The sequence below is a fragment of the Halichoerus grypus genome, chromosome 12 (assembly GCF_964656455.1).
Source record: "Halichoerus grypus chromosome 12, mHalGry1.hap1.1, whole genome shotgun sequence".
NCBI classification, from domain to species: Eukaryota; Metazoa; Chordata; class Mammalia; order Carnivora; family Phocidae; genus Halichoerus; species Halichoerus grypus.
The window spans coordinates 68,194,637-68,221,236 of NC_135723.1; the positions used below are offsets into that span (position 1 = coordinate 68,194,637).

At 37.7% G+C, this 26,600-nt stretch overlaps 1 pseudogene; it reads left to right on the top strand.

The window, feature by feature from the left end:
• Positions 1-4,326: 4,326 nt before the first annotated feature.
• LOC118519766 (proteasome assembly chaperone 4 pseudogene) lies at positions 4,327-7,107 on the top strand (annotated as a pseudogene).
• Positions 7,108-26,600: the final 19,493 nt, after the last annotated feature.

A 26,600-nucleotide genomic window follows, 5' to 3' on the forward strand; every position in this document is an offset into this window, starting at 1 on the left:
TTTATAACATGTTATTTGTGGAACTCTCCTTTAATTTGATCCTCGTACTTTCAGTTGAAATCCTTTGAGGCATTAAGGGAAATTCTTCTTATTCCTTTATTTCCTTAGATGGACTTAATATCCACCAAAAGAAAAGTCTTTATTAAAATACAAAACTAGGGGAGGGGTACCTGGGTGGCTCGGCGGGTAAAGCATCTGCTTTCAGCTCTGGTCCTGATCCCGGGGTCCTGGAATGGAGCCCCATGTTGAACTCCCTGCTCAGTGGAGAGCCTGCTTCTCCCTCTCCCTCTGCTGCTCCCCCTGCTTGTGTTCCCTCTCTCTCTCTCTCTCTGTTAAATGAATAAATAAAAAACTCTTTAGAAAAATAAAAATAAAATACAAAACTTGGGGAATCTGGGTTGTGCCATTTGATTCCAAGAGAGTATAACAAGCCAAAATGTAGATTTGTTACATAATTCCTCTCTTCATGGATATAATGAAGAAATTGCCTCTAAAACTCAACCCTCTTACATGTGACATTCACATTAATAAAATAAAAATTGGTGTATAAAGTAACAGAGGTAGGAAATGAGTTATAAGTAAGAAACGAAAATCCTTTGAAATTGTACAACCCAAGGGTGAACAATATTAACATTTTTCATAGTTCCTGGTATCCCTTAATGCATTTATATCCATTTAGTCATTTATTCAACAAGTATTTATCATGTACTTCTAAGATCTAGCCATGATTCTAAGCCTAGAGATGTGGAGAAAATATTAAACCTCTACTTGATGCAGCTAATTTTGGTGCGGGAGATTGCAAACAAAGAAATACACAGCAAAATTTCAGGTATGCCTAAGTTCTGTGAGGGAAAATAAAGCAGGGTAAGGGGATAAGCAATGACTGGAAGTGGAATCTATTCCAGGTAGGGTAATCAGGGAAAGCCTCTCTGGGGAGGAGGCTTTGGAGCAGAGCCCTCCACTGAGGGCAGAGACATCAGTTATCTAGAGGATAAACAGATCAGGAAGAGGGTTTCACGGCAGGAATGTATGTGGCAAATCTGAAGGACTGTATAAGGCCTTGTGTAAGGGATAGCAATGACATTGGATTGGTAGGAGGGCAGGTACCTCATAGGCCAAGGTGCAAGGTAGAGTTTTTATTATGAGTGTGATTGAAGCCTTTGAAGTTTTGAGCAGGGAAGTGATGTGATTTGCTTTACATTTTTTAAAAAGATCACTCTGGAGAGTGTGGAAAGAATAGATTACAGGCACAAGTGGATACAGGGAGATTCACACCATTTCAAAATGCTGCATAAAGATGATTAGAATAAATCTGAGATTTCTTTTCACTTAACAGTATATCATGGGCCATTTAAATGTCATGTGGACCCGGTTAGGCTTGGCCAGGATTCCTCAACAGTGACACCATCGACATTTTTGGCCAAACAGTTCTCTGTATGGGGGGCTGTCCTGTGCATCACAGGATGTTTGGCAGCATCCTTGGCCTCTACCCACTAGATCCTCATGGCTTTCCCTTCGCAGTTGTGACAACCAAAAATGCCTCCAGACATGGCCAGATATCTCTAGTAGGGCCAAAATCACCCCTGATTGAGCACTGCTGGGATACACAATACTGTAGTAACAAAGCCCTCCAAATTTCCGTAGTTTAACAACATGCACTTATTTCTCACTCAAAATCGGCAGGAGTCCAGTGGTTCTCAAGGGGAGCTTCCTTCTAAGCTGTGGGATCCACTTGGCTTGTATCATGTAGAAACACTACTACCTAGTTTTTAGGTAACCTTTACAGGGAAGAGAGAACTGTATCTCAATGCTTCTGCGCCAGAGTGACTCAGGTCACTTTTGCTCAAAGTCTGTTGGATAAAACTCCTAACACTACTTCTTTTAACTGCAAAGCGGTTAGGGAAAGTAGGGGAGCACGTGGATATTTGGTGACCATTAAATATTTCTGCTTCACGTCTAGGCACCAGATTTCACTGGTCTAGAGAAATTCTGGAATTCTACTGGCAAGTACTATGGAATTCTTTACCCTAGGAATGTGGGGAGTCTGGTGATTAGGCTCCAAAGTTGTTCTTGAATCTGAGGGTTCAGGCTCCACTTATCATGAGGGAGTTTTTGTTTCATTTTGTTGTTGTTGTTGTTGTTTCTCCTTTCTGTCCTTCTTGGGTGCATTTAAAATGCGTCTTAGGTTTTGCTCTGCTTGGTGGCTGCACAGCTTTTTCAGTCTAATTTCTGACCTTGGAGAACTGTAGAGCCAAGGGTTGTTTTAAGCACTGAACAATCACAGACTTTTAAAGGCAAAAATTTATGGTTTTTTGGCAGTATGACTCTCTCATAATCTTAAAAGCCTTCCCATCTTTCCAATTATTCTCATTTCCATGTGCCAATAAGCTCATCTATAATTATTTTCTAGACATAGCCCTTCCATCTGTTGTATTTCTTTCCTTTCTTGCCTTCAAAGGTCTTTCTCAATTTAATGGTATATAATGTGAGTTTAGAAAGTGGAAAGGTCATACCTATTACGTTTCAATATTTATATTTATTTGCATTATTCTAAAAATAGGCATAAGGTTTCTGAGTCAGGGACGCATTATTACTCATATCAATAGCTGCATTAGTTCATTTTGTCTCATTTTTTTCCCCTTTCTTGGGTCATGTGATGAAAGCCAGATAGATGTGACCTTACATGTACCTGGCTCTCTACTCTAAATGAGGAACCCCCAAAATATGAATCTGAGCATTTATATAGGAGGACAAATGTTTCTCTTCTCCTGTGAGAGGGAAAGTAATCTTTACTCCCTTGTGTAAACAAATTCTTCTTGGAAAGAGAAGGCAAACCTCCTTGGTTCTTACCCTCTGGAATGTACGGAAACATCTGGAGGTGTGGGAATAGGATTAGGCAGTCTTTCCCAGTTTACAACCCCCATAATATCTCTGTGGCCCCAGGTTGCATTCCCCTTTGATACACAACACGTACCTTTAGGGAGGTGAATCTCAAATCCTCCCTGAGGTAGATCGTTTATGCAGTTATCTTTGTACTTCCAAGGCTTTTCCTTAACCCAAGTTGCAGTAAAATATGTTTCAAAAACTTTAACATGAAAATATTCACTTTCTGACAATGCCCTTAACCTAATTTTAGCCCTGAAATTTTGCAATCTGCTGATATGTTCTACTGAGCATTTTTCACACATAGTCCTTTTTTGCAACTTAACCAGTCCATATCTGATGGACTGTGATCACAGTCCATATCACAGTCCATATCTGATGGACTGTGATCAAAATAACCAAAATAATAGCTTTTTATTGAAAGGACAATTCAGTTACAAATGTCAAAAGCTATTTATATTTTCCAAGAAATAATAGGAGAAAACGTTTGTGGTATGATAGTTTAAACTTCTAAAGGGTTATTATATTTCCACTGTGTATTATGCCATACTGGTGGTATTAATGTAGAAAACCTTGATAAATGTACTCTAGTTATGGCATCATTTACTATATTAATTTTATGGTCATGGTTATGTTGGATTAACAAGAAAGTCCAGTATCTCTACATTTTCAGATAAATCCTTTCTACCTCAGGGAAAGTTTGTGTATATGCTTAATGTACATTGTCTGATTATTAAAATTATTCAGTTGCTTTTTGAATAGCTTTGAATAGGTCTATTCCACATTGACTGAACTTATTAATAAAGAAGTATTCTGTAATCTTTTCTATAAAATGTTTGGTATCACATCTGAAACATGATTTATACGGTTATATCTAAGAGAAAAGCTTTATTTCCTCATATCATATTTGATAAGATTTTCCCTGAGTGTGAATTCTTTGATATATAGTAAGTTTTGATTTATTGTTGAACACATGCACACTTTCAAATGTTCACAACATCTCATTCCTATTTTAGTTCTTTTTTTCATGAGTGCTTGCATTTTGGTTCTTGAATTCATGGGCATTATCACAGATATGACTGAACTCCTCTGGGCCTGGAGCCTACCACCCCCTCTCTTCTCATATCCAGGATCATCCTGCACTGTGAGGAGCATTTTGTTGAGGGTGTGTGGCACTTCATCGTGTACAGCCAAGCTCCTTCCTCTGCCCACCTCTTGTGTACCATACAAGCTGAAGTGTTTCCTCACTTGCTGATCAACAAATCTGAGGAACAGGCTCATGCAGGCCCTCTAATTGGCCCCAGAGCTATTTGGACAGGAAGTTATGAGATCTGTGGTACAAGGAGCATGTTTAAGCAGGAATGCCATAGGGCTTTGGCTGGGTCCTTCTTTTGGTTCTGGACTTAGTGCCCTGTGAAGAGATATGGTTTAAAGAGGGCCAAAATGGGCCTTTCAAATTGTGACACTCAAGAAAGCAATACCAGTCTCATAGGTCTAAAGATACTGGTGTGAGTGTTCTGATAAATAGTGACATGGAACTTTTTGCTGAAGACATTCCCACATTTAATGCTTATATCACTTTTCTTCCCGGTGTGCGGTCTCTTATATAAAGTGACATGTGTGTTCAAATGAATCATTATATTCATAAAGTTTCTCTGTATGCAATAAAAATTGAGGACTGACTGCTGGCAGATTTTTCCATATATATCTTACATTCATAAGGTTTCTCCAATGTGTATTTGCTAATTTGAAGTCAGATGGGATTTCAAACGGAAAATTCTCAAGACTTTGGGAATGGGTCAAAAAGGTATTGAGGGGCCCGAGAAACCAAAAGGGAATAGTGACATACCACAGAGATAATAATTGTGGGAGGAAGCTGTCAACTCTAGGACTGAGGAACCACAGGCAGAAGCTGAGGATACAGATAATGAATTAGAAACATGGAGGAGAGGCCTGACCCATCTGGGAAGGAGACACTTTGGCTGCTGCTGACATATCTGATGGACTGTGATCAAGCCAGTCCTGGGAATGCCAGAAGAAATCAAGGACTGTGAACTAACTATTGCTTCTAAGATGAAGAACCATGGCTGGCATGATGCTGACAGGAATAGGGAGCATTTAGAATGGAGCACATCTCTTTTCCATCCTCATGCTTTAAAGCGTCCTTCTAATTAAAGTTCCCCCCTGTTGGTGGAAGTTGTAGCTCCCCCATCAAATAGCAAAGTGTAATGTAAACAGCCTGTCAAAAGCTATCTGGCCAGTCCTCCAGCCACACCCAAGGAAGAATGGTAGTTTTGGTCTCTGATGTTGACAGATTAAGTACCCAATAGTATCAATAAAAGGATCAGATGAGGGGAAGTCCATTTTTTGACCCATGCAGAGTAGTCTCATGGACATTTTTTATGTGTCCATGGATAAGACTGACAGGAATAGAACACGCTGTCATTTCCATCTGATATTTGAAACTGTCCTCTACAGTGAATGCCCGCTGATGAACATTAACACGGATATGAAGATCTTCATACTCTGTGCACATTGCAAAAGTTCATTTGCACATCTCTTCTCCAGATCTTCTTCTCACCAATATTCCAGTTGTTCCCATGTCCCTCTCGATCCAGTCAAACCATTAGCCACTACCAGTGCTTCAGGAGCTATCTCTTGGTCCAGACAAACTGGAAAATCAAATGTATGAAATTCTTCTCTTGGGTTACGTTCTCTTCAGTACTATTTTTCAAGAACATTCCTGAATAGAACAGTGATGCTACAAAAGGCCACTCCCTGTTGGTTCCAGGAATATAGTGCAGAACCATCTATAAAAGTCTGAGTTTTTTTTTTTTTTTTCCTCCTCAGTCAACTTGTCAATGGAATTTTCCATGAAGAAATAGATGTAGCATGGAGAAGAGGCAATGCAGGAGGAATTGTCAAAAAAAATAATTTTCTGTGTAAGAGAAACATGGAGTAATGCTTTGATTCCCAATTCCCAATCCCTGTGTATCTGCACTGCATTTCTCTTATTGGAAATTGCCAGAACTGTTTATAATATTCCCATTTTTCTCAGACACAGTAAGCATTGTTAGATCAGATGTGTGAATAGGCTCAAGTAGCAGACTGGCTTGCCTTAGAACCTGGGCCACCTCCAGGCTCCTCTAAAAACTTTTAACCGTATGGGTTTCCATAAATTAGTAAGAATAGCACACTCCAAAGTGGTATATATTGTCTCAAGAATTCAGAGAGCTCCAGCCACTGTACTTGTTTTTTAAAAGTAAAAAGTGAAAATGAAGTATCTTTCACTTTGGAGAGAATGTCACAACAACTAGGTCCCAGAAACATGACTGCAGTGATTAGCCCTTGAATTGTGGTAGGATTTATCTCTCTCATCTTTTGGCTTCCTGTGTATCTTATTAAATCGTCCAAGACAACCCCTGCTTCCTGCTCATCTGGTCCAGTTTTCATGATGTCATCAAGGTGGTGGAAGAAATGTCCTATTCTGTAGGATTTCACTGTGATGCAAACCTAACCAGACTGGAGTTTGGTAGAGAAATGGAGAGTTAACTGGGTTCTAAACAACTTTCAACTATGTTAGGTAAAAGCCGACTCCTCTTCATGTTTTTTCACAATTGTTAAAGAGGGAAAAAAAGCAATTGTCCTGCCAATAGCTGTATACCAGGTACCCGCGCCCCTCCGCGAAAGCATGCTGAGCCTCTCGACTTTCGCTTGCTCTGGTCTGGCCGTGGGGGCAAGTGCAACGAAGACCAGGACCGCAACACCTGTGGGCCCACCTGTGGGCAGGGCAGCCCGTGGCAGGGAGGGGCCGAGACCTCTTCCTGCACAACTTCAGCGCGCGGCTGTGGGAGCAGCTTGCCCGCTTTCCTGTCTTGCAGTGGACAGACTTGGACTCGCTCTTCCCGTGGGAAGGGGCCGCGCCGCGCCTGCGCCACCTCGCCATGGCCTCGTGCCGCCGCTGTGACTCCGGGGGGGTGTCCACCTCCCCTTCCGCGGTACTTCCACACCACCTCCACCGGCCTTGCCCGCTGCTTGGCCGGGATGACCGACCAGCAGCTCGTCAGCTCCAGCCTCCAAACACTGACAGTAACTTCGCATTACTTGTAGAAACGGGATCAAGGAAGAAATGGAGGCTTTTCTGGAAAAGTTCTAGCAGAGTGGCAGAAGTGAGGATTTGTAACTCATGTACAATATATGTTTAAATCAGTGGATTAAATGTCAGGGGACGGAAAAGTGAAGTTGACATGTTTGGAAATGAGAAACCCATCGTGGTTACGAAGCGGAGGCAGCATTCGGTGAACCCCAACATGGAGACATGGACGTCCTCATCAGCCCTTCTTTATTCCCAGCTATGAAGTCCACGGTCCCGGACTGCGCCAGCCTGCCTTACTCGCTCGCGGGCAGCCTCCTCTGCCTCTGACAGAATGTTGGCCGTACTCGATTTAAACGCTGGGTATATCCGGTTTCTAGCAGAAGTCAACTACATGTCGGTGTACTATTCGTCGTCTTAAAAAAAGAAAAAGAAAAAGCAGAAGGCACTAGGGGAGGTATATTCTGGACTACTGTAGGGAGAGCGCAGGAGTATGATGCACTGTAGCCTGGGGGGCCTCCCCAGCAGGGAGTCTGGCTCTGCCCCAGGAAGCTTTAGGGCCTCCGAGGCCCAGCCGGGCTGTGAGGAGCCAGGGCACCAGAAGAAGCTGGTAAACCTTTCTCAGACATCAGCGTGCACACACCTGGAACTCCCTCGTGTCACTTGTCCTACTGCCCTCAGTGGCTTCATGCATCCCCACCATCCAGATTCTGGAAGAAGAATGCAGAGAAACTGGCTCATACCAGGTATCAGAGGCTTTGATAATTTGTTCCGTAAAGATACTGTTTCTAAACTAGCAGCTGAAATTGGTGGAATCACCTGATTAAGTTTATGGCAGTGCATAGTTATCTGTGGAGATCCGCCTGCTTTCTGCTGGTGGCTCTTACCTCCAGTTTCCCTAGGTTGTTTGGTAGAGGGAGAGGAGGTGCTATGGGAGTCCACCTGATCCTGCCTTTCATAATAATAGTCCCTATTCCATGAGGTAGGGAGCCGGTGTCTGCCAGTTAAGTAGATCTACTTAAACTATGCGTCTGGGAAATGGGAATATAATCACAGGAGGGGTCCTTGTGCCCACGGAGTTCATTGTGATACAGACTTGAATGAAAACGCCGTTTATCAAATTATCACTATATGCTCATTTTGACTTGCGGAATATTGTGGCATTTTGGGGCCTTCAAGAATGAATACCAATTCTGAGCCTGCATTTAGTACATTTTTAAAGGCCTGGCTGTCTCGTCTTTCCCACGTGCCAGTCACCAAAGAAAATGGTGGTAAGTACCTTCAGGAAGAGTAGGAGAAAAATTTACAGTATGTGTGGCAGTTATTTGGGGTCCTTCCTCCAGGGGAACTAGCGTCCCCATCCATCCAGCACTTTGGGTCTGTGAACTCTTGGATCTATAAGTACTGGCTAAGCAGCTATGACTTCAGTTGCGGTTTCGCAAGTCTGTTTGGTCACCAGACCTATTTTTTTCCCTGTTATATAAAGTAATGTCTTAGTCGGGCTGTCTAACAAAATACCTGGGTAGTTTATAAACAAAAGAAACTTATTTCTCACAGTTGTGGAGGCTGGAAATCTTAGATCAGGGTGCCAGATACTTAGGTTCTGGTAAATACCCTTTTCCAGTAGACTTCTCATTGTGTCCTCACATGGTGGGAGGAGCGAGGGAGCTTTCTTGGGCCTTTTTTATAAGGGCATTAATGTCATTCGTGAGGGTTTCAGCCAAAGGCCCTACCTTCTAATATCATCACATTGGGCATTAGGATTTCAACATATGAATTTTGGAGAGACACATTCAGACTGTAACAAGTAATATTTAGTAAGCTGCTCATATATTTTATTTCTAAAGACACTATGATTGGTTAGACACTAGTCAAAAACTAAAAACCAAAAAACCCACGTTCTTAACATTCAGGTTATGATTTCATGCTTATGTCCTATTACAGTAATTACCACTACCTTCTCATTGGAAGTTAAGCAGTGCCAATTGTCCATTAATATTCTAGGAATCCTTTTTTTTTTTTTTTGCTTTGAAATCAGAATGTTCAAAACCCAAACTTGCCATTTTCTTTCTGCAAACTCTGTAGTGCAGAAGTATCTCTCCCTCATCAATGTTTTTAAATAATTATGTAACAGAAACAGACCCTTCAGTATCTCAAAGCACTTGAATTGGCAGACCCTCACAGTCAGTCACAGGTGATGATTTAATTATGATACCACAGAGCACCATGGATTACTAGCATCCTATTGCCATAAGCAAGGATCCCAGCTCTGTTTTCAAGGACAAAAATAATTGTTCTAAGATTTCATTTTGAGGTCTTGCTTCCCAGTACCCTCCTTGGTACTAATTCTATCTTGATCTCACTTTTCTTGTACTACTTGCCAAACACCACCAATAACCATTAACACACGCTATTAAATTCATTCAGTCATCATAGTCATCGGCCCAGGGCTACAAGTTAATTAGGTATAGAGTCTCTTTCAAGTTATTAAGTCTTCAATTTTATCAAATGTTTTGGTACTACATAGCATGAATATAATATTTCACTGGTCTCTGGAAATAGTTTTCTTGCTACCTTCCACTTGATGACTAAGCCAATGCCATATATATATATATTTTTTACAACAGTATCCCACTTTTGCTAGAAATGCTTTTGTTAGGGTAGGCTGTTCTCTATGATGGTAATAATAAATCGCCAAATCTCCCAAACAACACACATAAGTTTGTTTTTTGATCTCATAAAGTCTGTTGTGGCTCCAGTAGCTATCTTCCTATTAGTGACTCGATATTTCAGCCAACATTTGCCTTGCAGATATGCTATTTAGAAATACAGTTTCTAGGTCAGGGGCAGAGGGGAGATGAATGTTCACACACTGGCTCTTAAATACATCAACATAGACGTGTCACCCATCACCTCTGCTCAACACACATTATTCATAGTAGTCACGTGCCCTGGCTTAACTGAGAGAGTGTTGAGGAAGGTGGGGGGAGGGGGCACATGGCTATAAGGGGAACAGTAAATTCAGAGACTCAAATCAACATCGATATTCTTGATCACTTTAATATGGAGCTTAGATAACTCAGGATAGTTCTTAATTGATAGAAATTTAGATTGTTTTCAAACTTCTGATATTAAAAATGCTTCTCTGAACTTTCTTGCTTAAAATTCTCTGTGTACTTATTCACATACCTCCTTAAGATATATTTTTAGTAATGGAATTTCCAGAATAAAAGTTGCCTTATTTTCTTACTGATACTATGTGGGATAGATATTCTTCATGCTGTCTCTAATGCTAATTATTTTCAGTCCTTTCATATTTGCTGATCTGGAAGAGAAGAAACAATATTTTTTATTTATACTTATTTAATTACAATAAATTTAAACATGTTCAATTGTATTGATGTGCCTTTTGGATTTCCTTATTCTTAAATTTCTAGTGATGTCCTTTGCCCATCTGTCTTTTTATTTATTTATTTTTAACGATTTTATTTATTTATTTGACAGAGAGAGACACAGTGAGAGAGGGAACACAAACGGGGGGTGGGAGAGGGAGAAGCAGGCTTCCTGCGGAGCAGGGAGCCCAATGCGGGGCTTGATCCCAGGACTCTGGGATCGTGACCTGAGCCAAAGGCTGACACTTAAGGAGTGAGCCACCCCGGCGCCCCCAGGTGTCTGTTTTTAAATGAGAATCTTTGTTAGATTCTTTAACTTGGCTCATAGGATGACCCCCTGATGCTATAGTGAAAGAATCATGCTTGCAGCCAGACTTCTGTTTTTTTATGTGCATCCTTTATGGGCATTTGGAGACACTGGTTCTGCAACTGATCTTCATTAGAATTTTGTCTCAGTTTTACTCTGCGTACTCTTCCCAGGTGGGTGAGAAAAAATTAACTATATCTCAGATTAGCTATGGTCTTAAAGACTAGTATAGTTTTATGGATTATGGGATAAAATAACGCTGTGTTCTGTAAGGTATGTAGGAATGACATGTAGGGTTTTTGTTGGTTTGTTTCTTTTGTTGTTAATCTTTTTTTTTTCCCAGCTAAATTTAAAATGTTTTTAGGACATACAATCCATCTCTGATACTAGAAAAAAAACTATATTATTTCAATTACTGATCTGTGTCTTTTGCTGACAATATATCATTCATATTGAAGGGTCCATAGAAATCTGAAAACGTATTTATCACAAATGGAAGTCTATTCTGTTTTCATGATTTTACCTTTACCTATGAAACATAACAGTGAACATCTTTAAGACTGTTTTCTTTTACAAGTAAGTCTGTATTCTGCTGTAGATAGTTTTCACATTTTTGAAATTCAACTTTTAACTCACCAGATTAGTTTACTAAAAGTACCTCCATGGTAAACCACACAGTTGTGAAAGCAGCATTGAAGAGGTGACTTATAAGTTAGCAAGTATATTGTATCAGAGTTTTGATAAAGAACTGATCTGGTCAATTTCATTAAAAATTGTGAGACTTCTTGCTCACTGACCAAATAGATATGATAGAATAATGGCTGATGTTTGATGCCGAACACATACACAGGTGTCTTCAGCCATCATTCTGTTTCCAAAAGAACCAGCTGTATCTTATTAACTCAGGGGATGGTTCTCTGCATTCCAGTTCACTTTAATATATGTATCTTGCTGAGGAGAAAATGTTTTCTCTTTAAGATTATATTGTGGTCTCACATGTATTTACTTCCATTATTTAAAAACAACATAGGCTTAATTTCTTTGGCAAAGCCAAAGAAGAAACGTTGTAGGGTTTGATGTAGCTTCCTCATATGTATTATACTCTGATTTGTATAAAGGTCAATCTAATTCTATAAATCCCCTGAGATATTGCATTTTAGCAATTCAAGTGAGTAGATACAGATTTTCTACGGCTCATTTAGATACCTCAATTTCAAATATTAGCAACTAGATAGTATCATCCATCTTTCCCTCTACACTTACAAATAATGCCCGCAATACTTTTACAAAATATTTTTTCTTATGGCATAGATTTACCTCCCTTACGTATTTTACTTATTTTTGCCAGACCTAATTTTGATGGATTCTTTCTTATGTTTAAACACATATGGTGCTATTTTGTCACATATTTTTTACCAAGTATAACAGATGACTAAATTGGACAACTTATATTTAGGGAAAATGACATTTTCATGTTGTACACTGTAAAACACATATTGGTGGCCTGTGGAACTTTGGATAAAACATCTTGAGAAAAATTACATGATTCCCCTAGTCTAGAGGAGGAGGTAAAATATGTGTGTGTGTATGTGTGTGAGAGAGAGAGGGAGAGAGAGAGAAAAACAGCGAGCGAGAGACCAGGTGATCTTTAAGGTATTTTCAAGTACTAAAACTGCATAATTCCATTATAGTATAGTTCTCTAATCTCCAATCCTTCCTAGTGTTGGACCAAGTCATCTTCCTGTGGGGCCCATTTACTAGTCCATTTAGAAATTGTGAGCTTTCTTAGAAACAGAGACCAGAACAGCCTCACTAAGATTCCCTTTATAATTCATTCTCTTTCCTATAAGAGGTGCTATCATCTTAGGAGAGGTATATAGGGTAGAAACTTGATAATTGGTTATATTAAGATGAGCCAAAGAGATGTGTTTGCTTAAGCTCAGATTCTTAGGCACAAGGCATTTGGTATGTTTCCAACTCCCAAGAATGGCATGCGGTTTGGAAAAGAGTATAAAGGGAACCTATGAATTAGTATTGTGGGGAGCGCGCACGCGTGTGTGATTATACGTACACACACACAGAGAGAGAGATGTATTTCCTACTGAAAGAATATAAACCTTTTTTCATGTGTCTGTGGAAATTTTACAAGAATATATGTCATCATCTTTGTTATAAAGTAAATCATAACAAAATTTTTAAAGCAGAGATCTTATAGGTGGCATTTCTATAACTCAATAAACTTAAAATGTATTATTCATAAATAAAATGAAATACATGTTTCTCTTTGCTCACTTCTGAAGAGGTTAGAATAGCAAGACAAACCATGAAGTCTCAAGGGAAGAAATAAAGCCAAAAAGTTTTAGATAGTAAAATAGGTATTTACAACTACAGAAGTAATTAATGAGAAGTGTATACTCAGAAACAAATCGAAAAAAGTAAACTACCCAAAAAAATCTTTGTACAGAGACAGGGCAAAGTGATCAGAGATGTAAGAAAAGGCAAACTCATATCCAAGTTGGTATGACTGAAATAAGATAATGTGAAACTTGAAGGAGAAGCAGCTAGGTTAAGAAGGCAATGAAAAAGAAATTTTGGAAAACTTAACTCCTTATAGAGCTCTTGCAGATACAAAAATAAGAATATATATTTTCTCCTTCTGCGAGACCAAGGCAGGGATTTAATAGGATAGCTGACTGTGTTAACCAAAGGGTGAAGACATAGACAATTTAATAAAAGATAGTGCATCCCAGGGATTGAGCCATGGGTGATAGCTGTGGAAGGACAATGTGAGGCCTAGAGGTTCTGGCCCCACTGCAAAGCTCTACCCAAATCATAAGGCCTGTTGGAAAAGACCTTTGACTGCACATGGGAGAAACATGCAATTTCTGGCACAATAAAGCAAAGTCTATTAAACAAGGCATGCTATTGATATTTAATAATGATGATAGAAAATATTAGAAACTGGGTCACTGGCATTTGCAGGCAGATATTAAAGATTTTTCTAGAACTTCTCTTACTAACACTGGGGGAAAGAGATGAGGGACTGACACAGAAGATGCAGTTCTTTTTAAAAAATATTTATAAGAGTGTGTGTGTGAACTGGGGGAGGGGCAGAGTGCAATAAAGATGCACTTTATTAAATTTAGGACAAATCAAAACTGTCAAGGGAGAAAACGAAGCAGGATGTTTACTATGCTACTCAAGAAAAATAAATCCTGAGACGAGGAATAAAAGCAATAACTATCAGAACTCGGTTTTTTTGACAGAGCCCCTGAGCATCATGTGGAGGATCCAGGCCTTTGCAGTAAGGCTGACTACCTCCCAAATCATGCTGGGAATCTACAGTTGGCATCTTGTATTTTCTTGTTTGCCATTCTGTCTTTTGCCTCTCTTCTCCTACTTACTGTGGACATATTTTTGGCTATTCTTGGAGCTCAAAGGAAAAGCTCTTCTATAGACACCCGCCCAATCCTGGAAGTATTGCTGGTTCTAGGCACTGAGGTCTCCGTCCATGTCATTTCTCAGATGTAATGATACCACAACAAAGCACTGACTTTTGATGAGCAGTTACTATGTTCCAGGTTTGATCCTAAGCATTTCATGTACAACATCTGATTTAATCCTCATGTTCCAGGATATCCTGTATCCTCTCGGGGCCTTGTAGGTATTGTGGAATATAATTGCAGTTGAGAAGATAAATTCACAAGAAGAAAGCAAGCTTGGTCTGACTGATAGAGTTGTTTTTAAGGTGTAATGTTTTGGTTTTCAATATTAAGGCAGAAAACTTAAGGCAGTGATTGCTCAAGTTCATGTTCCTCCTACTATTACTGAAATAGAAGAGTAAAGTGTCCTAAATGTAACATTTTAAAACAAAAAGCCAAACTATGAAAAAGACATTATAAGGATATTTAATCCTGAATGATTGAAAAGCATGAGAAGGCAGAAAGTTGTTACCCAGAAAAATATAAAATATGACTGTGCTTATAAATAAGAAAATAAGTTTTATAAATGAAGTTATTAAAATACAATTATAAGGCAACAATAATAAATAGTCACTATTTACTGAGCACCTACTGCATGCCCAGGCTTACTCTAATATTTTTATATGTGCTATTTTACTCTTCACAATATCCCTACTAGGCAGGTGCTTTTAAAGGCACTAAAATAAAGCAAAGGTTTCGTGTGTGCTGCCTCCCACTCTGAGCAGTGGGTGAAGTAACAGAAGTTTTGCGTTGAGAGGACAATCTTAGCCTAAATGAAGGATATAGAGAGGAATTGACACCATGACATTTAGTATCTGACTTTGCTACTTCAAAAGGCTTTTAAAGGCTTTTAAAGCCAACTATCCGAGATCATGGAGAAAATGTGTAAATTACAGTTCTGGGAAAATTTCTTCGATTTCATGAAAAGGAAAGGGTGAGGAATGAAGAACCAATACTTTGAAGATACAGACTCTGTCCAGTAGCAAAAATATATAAACCTTATGAATATGCCATGAACTCTACAGAACAGTCCAAAAGGTAAAACACATGATGTAATAAAGGAGGATGAAATAGATTATGGCAAAGCAATGACACAGGTCTGTGTTGAGTTAATTAGAAACTACTGTGCAATGTTTGAAGGATTTGTATTGATCTTTGTTGGAGAATCATTAATATGTATTATATGTAAATAATTTTAATAACTTGTGAGAATCAAATGATAGACATGGAGAAATTTGAAACGATATTAAAGCACTAAATAGATGTAAAGTAATTTTAATCCCCCTCTTCAGTGAAATCAGTTATTTGATCAGATATTGCAACAGTTTTTTTTTTTTAAATCCGTTCTAATTTTTCTTTAAAGGGACCAAGAGGTGTCCAACAGGATATGTGTGTGTGGGCGGGGGGGTGGGGGGAGACAGAGACAGAGAAAGCAAAGGCTCTGGGCTCAAACTTTACAAACTAGTTGTGGAAACTTGGTAATTACTCTCCATGAGTCCCAGTTTCCTCAATTATAAAATGGAGAAATAAACAAAATTTATGCTTAGTAATTGTTTTGAAGATTAAAAGAGATCGTCTTTGTAACTAGAGTGCCTGGTTGTATCTTCATTTTTTTTTCCACATACCAGACATATTCTTATATTGATTATCATATTTTATTTTCATAAATTTATATTCACAGATGACACATATATTTAAATTTTTTAAAAAAGAGACTGGTTCTGAAAAACTGAAATAGTGAAGAAAACTGTGCTGGAATACAACAAAGTTTTCAGTTCAAAAAACATCCATGGGGTACTTTCCATATGCAGGTTTTTACCATGTGTTGCATTCTGGCTGGGGATAAGAATACATATTGCTATAGTAAATAAAAGTAATATTTTATCAGTGCCATTAAATCTGGGTCAGAGGAAGTACATAGAGTGTTGAGAGAAAAAATGCTTTCTTTTTTTTCTTAGCCATTAAGGGAAGGCTCGATATGGAAATTAATGTTTGAGTTGGCTTTGAGGAAATGTGGGATTCTTTTTTTTTGGCAGAGATGTGGTGGGTGGACAATACAATTTCAGAAAAACATTGGCATAGAGGAGATGTAGAAAATGTGGAATGTTTTCAAGGAATGGCATTAATTTGGTAGAATAATTAGTATCTTGCTAACTCTAGAATTTATCTCCTTTCTTTGTTCCCCTTCTTAATCAAACCTCTATTTTTATTTATTTAGTTATTTCGTTATTCTTTCATTTATTTATTTTTAGAGAAGGGGAGGGTGGGGAGAGCGAGAGGGGGAGACAGAATCTCATACCGACTTCCCACTAAGCAGGGAGCCTGACTCGGGTCTTGATCTCACAACCCTGAGATCATGGCCTGAGCCGGAATCAGGAGTTGGCCACTTAACCAACTGAGCTACCTAGGCGCCCATACTTCTCTATTTTTAATTTATTGTTCAGAAATTTTAAATACACAGTAATTCAGAGAGCTATTTTACCCATCATCACTCAGATCACTTCTGCCATTCTTCCATGAGATCCTTTTTTTTTTTTTTTTTTTTTTTTTAAGTAAAACATTGTAAATATAGTGAAGAAACTCCATTCCTCTTTCATATCCTTTCTCTTCCTCTCCAGGAGTAATTGCTATTCAGAATTTGGGGTTTGTCCTTCCTATTTCATATTTTTAAACATTTACCACATATATGTACATTCATAAATAACGTATAATATCATCTATCATTGCCCTTTTCGAATGATGTTTGGTACTGTGTGCTTCTTTTGCCTGTGGTGCCACACACCATACCTTACCAACACACTGTCAATGCCTTGTCAACCTGCATGGATCCCTTGGTCCTCCAGCTATCAGTGCAAACACACCACATAGGTCTTGTACTCCTTCCAGGAGCTTTACTTGGCCAGCCGACAAGGAAACCTTTATAGTAATCCTGTGAGAGCTTCTTTAGAGTTTCAGTTTCCCTAACTACATATCCAATTAAATTCTATAGCTGAAGCAGACCTTTTTGTTTTAACTTCCATTGGACATTTATTTAAATCATCCTACCAAATATTTAATTGATGATTTGGTCTTGATTCTACCTATCTTTGTCAGACGCCAGACCAAACTCATATTCTGGTTCACTAGTAAGAGACATTTCATGCCATCTCTGCTGCTCATTATTTATAATTAAATATTCATAGCTGAAAACAATTTATATTAATAGTGAATAATCCCTTCTGAGAGATATTTTCAGGATATCCTAGGGGAAAGAAGAAACGGAAGTTACCACTTGAGAGTGCCAAAAGGACTTCATGTAAACATATTGGAAATATTTCCCCTGGCTGATACTGCCACAGGGGCTGAATTTCCCATAACTGGCATTTTTCCTTATAGGTCCTTCCATGCATCTGTGTCTATTTCTCCCTGGCTAAAACATGATGCTTTCTGGAAAATGAAGTATACCAGGTACCATTTTAGCACAGGGACACTTATAAGATTAAATACATTTTGTATAGGTTTTTTACTGAAAAATGAGAACCACCTATTGTCCAAATTTTAGCAGAAAAATACATATTAAACAAGCTTGAGACCTGATAAGCATATTTGCAAAGCTGTTAACTTTCATTCTTTTCATTGTTTTTGGAAAAAAAGTCACTTAGTACTTGATCACGTTAGGCATAATATGTGTACATGTTATGCAGTCAAGTATGTTAATTTGAATTCTATCAAAATGGAAAAAAAATCACTATCATAAAAGAATTACCCATGTAACATAACATTTTTACACTATACCTGTTTGTGTATCACACACATAAGACACATGTGTACATGTATCTATGATTGAAAGGCAATTAAACATGAGTTTTATATTTGCAAACTCAGATTTTTCCTTTGAAGTCCATAATTTCAGAAATGTTTTGTGTGAAACAAAATTTCATATTGAGTTATGTAACATGTTCCAAAGGGGTTCTGATTTTGTCATTGTGCCACCAATGAGTTTTTGTTTCTCCCTCCTGAAAATACAATGATACAAATCGGCAGGTAAAGTCTGAGTGCTAAGAGAAAGAACACATCACATGTACTCTTTTTTTTTTTTTAAGATGTTATTTATTTATTTGATAGAGAGAGACATGGTGACAGAGGTAACACAAGCCGGGGAGTGGGAGAGGGAGAAGCAGGCCTCCCGCTGAGCAGGGAGCCCGATGCGGGGCTCCATTCCAGGGCCCGGAGATCATGACCCGAGCTGAAGGCAGAAGGCAGACGCCCAACGACTGAGACACCCAGGTGCCCCACATGTATTCTTAATTGCTGCTTGCTTCGGTAGTTTTTTTGGCTGGTGAGACAAGAAAGGTTAAGTATGAATACAATGGATATCCTGGGATCCAGGCCTTCATTAGCATTCTTTAGCTTTGGGGATCTTGTAAAGACACTGTTTGGAATAGACCTGTGGCCTTTTTAGTCAATTACTATTTCATATATTCATTACTAATACAACATCTTAACTGATACCTTTGGGCAACAAAATATCTCTTTTTCACTCACATCTGTCTTCTTCCTGTCTAAAGGAACAAAAGCTATGTAGGAGTTTATCAAAATTTCAGTATGATTTATTAGCTATAGGGAGTGCTCTCAGTTTCTGTCTCTGAGTATCATTCATGTGGCCTAAATTGGAAGAGTAAAGTTTATTTTATGTTTAGGTATGTAAGCTTTTTCACTGAAATTAGGAAAAAAAAAAGTAGTGGGAGATTTCACAAGTATAAATATTTACAGACATTTAAAATTATGGTTGATTAATAAATAACACATAGGAAGCACAATAATGACTAGAATATTCTCCTATATCTCACTGGAATCATGAATTTGTATGGGTGATATTTTAACATTTCATAATTTAAAAAAATATTGTCATTTCTCAAGGTTAAGGGATATAGTTGATATAATGATAGTTTAAGCATCAACTGTAGTAAATACAACACGGTGATAGATATGTTAGTGAGTTATATGGCCCCTTTTTTAAGATTTATTTCTTTATTTTTAGAGAGAGAGAGAGAGAATATCCCAAGAAGACTCCATGCTGAGCGTGGAACCCTACTTGGGGCTTGATCTCAGGACCCTGAGATCATGACCTGAGCTGATACCAATAGTCGAACACCTAACCGACTGAGCCACCCAGATGCCCCATGTTACATGGTCTTCTTAAGATTTACATTAACTTTAGGTTTATGTTGAAATAAAACTAGAAGAAAGACATTACAGTGTTTCATAATTTGTGCCCTGGGCACCTTTAGGACAATTCACTGCTTATTGACTACCAGCTACATAGTGGTCAACTTATGACTGTTCACTGATGAAGCAAAGTTATTTTGCTGCAACTGATTTTTATTGAAGAAAAGCTTAGGGGTCATATCTTCAGTGGGTTAAAACTGACTGAGATTAATTTAAATTCATTGAGCAGTCCAGCCAAGACAACTGTGGTAAGGTGGTAGTCATAATTTATCTGTCTGAAAATGTTCTGACCTTATTTGCTTCTGAAGCTATGAATGAATGAATGATTTTTAAATGGCTCAGCATTTGGGATGAGTGTTGGCAAGTAAAAAATCCCATAACACAAGAGGAATAATGTGACAGCAGAAGTTTAAAGCCAAAGTCCACAGCAGGGACTCTCAACAAGAAATTGCCTCTTTCAAAGCATTCATATTTAAATCTCTTCTCTTCCCTCCCTTCCTTCCTCCCTTTTCCCTTCCTTCCCTCTCTCTCTCCTTCCTCCCTTCTTCCCTCTCCCCTTCTCTCTTTCTAGAACCAACCTAGTGTATATCTTAGAAATGATTTTTATTTGTAAAAAATATGCAAGAATGATTTCTATTTTAAAGGAATCTACATTTCTAGAATAAGAACAAGAGAATTAGCTCTGGACAACATATGAAAAAGAACTTGCATTTTATTTTTCATTTAGTAAGTTTTGTTTCTCTTTTCTTGTACGTTAAATCTCATGGCCATCTAGAAACAAAATTGTAAATTAGATGAAATTTGCTTTTCTTCTCCCTGCCTGTTAGCACCTCTCTTTCAATTTCTGCACTCCCCTCCCTGAGCAGAGACCCTTTCCTGCTTTTCCTTATTTTGGTATTTCAAATAAAGCTTTTATATATGGAATATGAATCTATTCCCTTTCCATCTGAAGAAAATTAGAAAACTAGAGCTTACATGTTGAAGGGACAAGTAGGTTTAAGAATACATTAACTTGCATTATTAAATGGAATTTTCTGCAGCAGTGCTACAATGTAGTTAGAATGACTTTGTTACCTTCCATACATAAGGAACCTTGGTTCAGAAAGGTCAAGTGACATAAGCAATGCCAATCGGTAAGCGGCCACAGTAGATAAAACCCAGGTCTTCTGTCTTCTGACTCATACTTCAGTATTATTTTTTTCCTCTTTTCTTTTAAATTCAGTTAGCCAACATATAGTACATCATTAATTTCAGATGTAGTGTTCAATAATTTATCACTTGCATATGTCAGCATTCTTTCCATGGCCTTACTTTGGAAAGGTATTTGTTAGTTAAATCTTATGTGATATTTATGTATGATAAAAATGTCCTTCAGTTTTTATCCTAGAATACATTGTACTGGGGACAATTTCTAAACCCAGTTAGAAGACCACCAAGTGGTAGAATTTCAGTCACTAGCAGGAGTGTATTAGCTGTGAAAATACTGTAAGAAAGATCTGTTTGGTATTCATCTGCTCACCAGATAAGCTCTAACTGACTTAGAAGTACATAAAGAAGTACATAAAGAAGACCCTTGCAAAACTGAGCATTTACTTATACTTTTTAATAGAAAATTGTGTAATTCTTTTTATCATTCAAATGCTGGCAATAGACATAAGGAAATTCTAGACGCATAGCACAATTATTTAGAACACAGGCTTTGATATGAAACAGAGTGGGATGAAGCACTGACTGTATCTTACTACCTTTATGACCAAGGTTTGGTTAATTAACCTTGCACAATCTTATTTGCCTCAGTGGAAAATGGGAATGATTAGGTCTAATACTCAGCTTTTATGTATATGGATGTATTGATTGCCAACTCTTCAATTATTTAAGAGTCATAATGACTCTTAAAAAGTTACACGCCTTTTCAGGTGACTCCTTTGTTTCAGTATAGTACTTTTTCATTCTACAACTTAATAAGTTATCTACATTAAACAAAATATTGACACTTCAGTTTCAGGCAGAGACATATTTTTTCAAAACATTGTCTTTTGGTTAGAGAATACTCTACAAAACATTTTCCAATCACTGTGTTAGTATGTTTGCTTTGTGTACTTAGAGGTATAAAGAGGTAGATGCTTCTTTGACACTTCAGTCTGTTGTGAGCACACACTAGTTTCATTTATTTTGAAGCGCTCTCAGATTTTGTCTTTATTTTGTGCTTCAAGTTTTTTTTTCCTGTGCTATAACTATTTTCAAGTGCAATTTGAGTTTGAGTGCAGAATAACCATGTACCTCCCAAAAGGCTTACCTGTCTGAAAGTCGGTCACTTGGCTCTTTCCTTTTGTATTTCCTTTCCTAGTATGATGTCTTTGTACCCTTTACCACCTACCTCCACTTGCTATTCAGTCATCTTTTCCTCCTTTGGTCAATATAATAAGCTATCATGATATTGCATGTTTTTTAGATGTTCTGATTTTTCTATCTTTGAACATTGCTTGAGTGTCTTGAGTTGGGATGAAATGCACCATATTTTTTTCCATTAAGAATAATGGAACTGTTGGCATGCCTGGGTGGCTCAGTCGTTAAGCGTCTGCCTTTGGCTCAGGTCATGATCCCAGGGTCCGGGGATCGAGTCCTGCATCAGGCTCCCTGCTCTGCGGGGAGCCTGCTTCTCCCTCTCCTTCTGCCTGCTACTCCCTCTGCTTGTGCTCTGTCAAATAAATAAAATCTTTAAAAAAAAGATTAATGGAGCTATTTATATTTTATTATTTAACATCTTTGCAACTAATGGCAAGGTTTTTATGAACACATTAAAATCATTTCATGAGGGATATCAGTTGGTAAATAATGAATGCTTGGAGTCCTCTAAGTGCCCCCCTACTATCCTGGCTACGTGAATCTTCCTCCAGAATGTCCTCCCCAGATCTTCCCCAACATAGGACTGGACTCAGAAAAAATCCTTCAGAATTTTACTCCATCATGCATGCTGGCTTATATTCTGAATGGTCCATATTCTTGCTATTTATTGCTTTTATTTAATATTGTGAATATTCCTTCTAGTGATGACAATAATGGAACTATCAAAAAAGGTTTTTTTAGGAATGAAATTCTATAATGCATGGAAAGAACTAGTATAATGCTTAGTACCCAGTAAATATTCCATGAATATTAGCTGTAGTTATATTATTATGATATAATAATTTAAAAATCTGTGTATTTGTATAAGTAAACCCTTCAGCTATATCAGTTTTATAAATATATTGTGGTAAGTATAAGCTTCCATATATAGTGTCTTCAGTTATATTTCATCAGTGAGGAATAATGTATTTTATTTTGAATTAGATATCCATTGGATTGCATAAAATCCAAAATAAATAACACATAATTAAAATTAGAAATCCTCACAATCGATCTATTAAAGAACCTGACTCAAATATTAATGCAGAAAAATCCTCTGTGTGTAAATATGTGTGTATGTAATCATTTTTCATTATAACCAATGCAAGATTATAATTTTGTTGGTAACATTTTCATTGAATCAGTATATGACTAAAACCTGGGTACATACTGGTTATCTTGGCTGATTTAATTTATATGATGCTTACATGATTTGTGTCAAATTCACACAAAACGTGAATATTTTTCTTTTAGTACTCTGAGAGATAATTAGCCATCTTGAACTATGAGAAAAGCAAAACCAACCAATTCTGCCTCTTTCTGGCAACTTACATACTTAACTTTAGTCACTTATTCCATCTACTCATTTACTGAGTATTCACTGAACAAAGAGTACCTATCAACCTCTATAGACTACATGGGAGGCCAGGCATGTTTTTGAGCATCTTGTGTGCGCAACCTCTGAATGTAAGCTGTCTGGATCTGATAGGACCCTGGGTTGGTTGCCTGGGTTGAGTGACCCCTGAAGAAGTTACTCGGGCTCTCTGTGTGTCAGTTTTCTTATCTGTATAAAAAGAATAAAAATAATATATAGTGTTGTAGTGAAGACTTACTTAGTTAATACATTTAAGACTTAGGAAGCACCTGGCAAGGAGTGCATATTCTATTAAAGTCAATTATTTTTTTAAACTATTGCCATGTTATAGCCTATTGAGAAGAATTAAATGATGTCAGTTTGGACATTGAGGAGTATACCTGACTATGTGTTTCTGATCCTGATATTTTGATTTTCATAAAAGTAGATACACTGTTAATTAAAAAAAAAAGGTCCAGCATATGTTGGTTAGTGTTAACTAGTATTATTTTACTGTTGAATGTAAAATAAACAAAAAAATCAACTCCGTATTTAGGATTATTCTGAGCATTAAAATGAAAATGATTAAGATGGGATAGGGAATTACTGAAAATAGGACATTTACCATCAATTTTAGATTAATCTTAAATTCATTAACTGAGTTTCCATTAGAAATGGAGAGAAAGCTCAAATCTGTGAAAATGTAAAAGATTCCTGTGCAAAGCAATCTCTTCTGATGGCAGTAACAGGTGCAATTACATGTGGCCTCTCAAAGAGCAGGAAAACAAATTAGGGTTGTACTTTAAAAATAGAAGTTTTGAGGAAGGATAAGCTCCAATGTAACAGAAAGGGATACAAGACAGAGGAAGAGCTACAAGTTCTGCTGAAGAGTGGGAGACTGAAGGAACAAGAAAAAGATGTGACAAGTAATGTGGAGGATGCCAGAAAAAATGAAAAGCATTATAGGAAGTGTAAATGAGGAAGGATTCATAAGAACTAGGCCAAGAAGAAATGAGAAAGAGGGAAAGGATGGAAGGAGAGATTGCAGAACCTATGGGAGCAGGAAGTGTTACAGCAAAAGACATTGATAAAGCACACGGGTGAGCCTCAGGCATAAATGAGTATTTTCTGAAAAAAAAAAAAAATAAAAAATCAAGGAAGAAAACAGAGGGAAAACTATAAGGAAACAAAGAAATGATAAAGCAATGATATTATTGAAGTCTTAACTCTTAAATGTCTATCGGTATCTACCAAAAGCTTAGATTCCTTTAATAATTTGATAAATTTATTACTTGGTCTTTAAAAATATGACATGTATTAGCATTGTCCACCAATTTTCTAGTTTGAGAAACATTCTTCCTAGGTTAATCTATTGTTTATTTGTTCAAACACTACACTAATAAACAAGCAATTATTCTATTATTCTAAACAAATATGTTAATCGCTTTTAAGGTCATCTTTTCAGAGTATTACTAGGAGTGATTACAAGATTAAAGAATGAAAAGAAATGAAGCCAAGAATATGCAAATGAAATTTACATTAATTACCTTGCAATGACAAGGATGAATGATCTTACTAAAATCAGGAATCACTCGTGAAGTTGCAATCTACCATTGACACTTATTGTCATGGTAGTTCTAAAATGGCATTTGAAAAGATCACTGTTATATGTGTATGCTTTAAATGTACATACCGTATTAACTCAACCTTCCAAAATAATCACACATGAAATGATATGCTTACAACATGTATTTGCATTCGTTTTGTTGTCCAGGTATTAGTTGAGGCTGTAAGAATACAAAGACAGTAAGACTAAGTTACTAATCCCGATAAGCTTCTGGTTTAATAAAACAGATACCTAAAACAACTTTAGCAAAATGTATGTATGTGTTATCACAGTTCTGTGAGTGTGAGACAAGGAGAGATGAAAATAAAGAATTAAAGTCTCCCTGGAGTGGGTGTTTTTTAGACAGGGTCTCAATATACAAATATGGGATGGCTAAATTATTTTTTTTTTAAAGATTTTATTTATTTATTTGACAGAGACACAGTGAGAGAGGGAACACAAGCAGGGGGAGTGGGAGAGGGAGAGGCAGGGGGAGTGGGAGAGGGAGAAGCAGGCTTCCCGCAGATCCCCGACGTGGGGCTCGATCCCAGGACCCTGGGATCATGACCTGAGCCGAAGGCAGACGCTTAACGACTGAGCCACCCAGGTGCCCCTGGATGGTTAAATTATTCCTCACAAAGGAAAGGTCAGGCATAAAAAATACAGAATAATACATGTGTAACAACTGGGTCAAACAAAGGCAGTGGAATTCTTATTTTTTGAGGTGAGTTATCAGGATTCTGAGGTTCTGTTTTGCATCCGTGTAGGTTTATACCATGACCCAACCTGAAAAATTAAAGGACTAATGACCCTAAGTCACTAGCTGCAGTGTAACAGCATTAATCCTGAACGTGACATGCCTTTTTAACCTCTTACAGTTTCACCGGTATCTTTACATATTAATGGTAGAAAAGATGCTACATCTGGCCAATACCTATATACTCTATTCTTAGGGGAAACAATCACTTTTAGCATTTTTTAAAGATATTTATTTGAGAGAGGGAGGGAGAGAGCACGGCCTGGGGGGTTGCTGCAGAGGGAGAGGGAGAGGGAGAAGCAGACTCCCCGGTGAGCAGGGAGCCCAACATGGGGTTCACTCCCAGGACCCTGGGAGCATGACCTGAGCCAAAGGCAGACGCTTAACAGACTGAGCCACCCAGTTTAGCATTTTTTAAAGGAAAAATTTAAAAAATTTTTATGTGTAACTACATACATTGCTACATAGTTGTAATTGAATCAAATTGTAATGAAATCTAATTGTACAAGCCAGTGGTCAAATTGACAACATACACACAAACCATCTCATATATAAAAACTTTCAGCCCAGAGAGAAAAATGAACCTCTCCAAAAATAATTTTGTTCAACATACTGCTATTGAATATCTGGTAAATGTGCTTGTCACTGATAGATGCTAAAAGATAAGCATGAACTTGGATAAGATGCTGTCTGTTTGCATTTGTCAAAGGAAAGAGTGCATAGATAACAGTATTAGGAAAAGATGCATAAATATGAGGGGGATAAGGATAATAATCTAGTTGGAAAGGGAGCATCACTAGGCGTTGTTTCTAGAACTGTATTTGCATGGCAAAACTGTCATTTATTCTTATATTGTATGCTTATTTTGGGAGAGGGAACTTTGGAAAGGCTGATGGAGGTTTATGGGGTTAAAGCCATCTCTTGGTGACATCACTGACTATGACCAAAACATTTAGTTAGGGAAAAAACATTAAAGAAAAAGTACACTGGAATGTCAACAGGTCTAAGACAAATCCAATTAAAAGGATCTCATGGTGAAATGTTGGCTAGGCAAAGCACAAACACCTAAAATAATTCCACTAAAAAAGGCTTTAGTCTGGACTAGGAAACACAAATGTGCAGCAAAATTATCA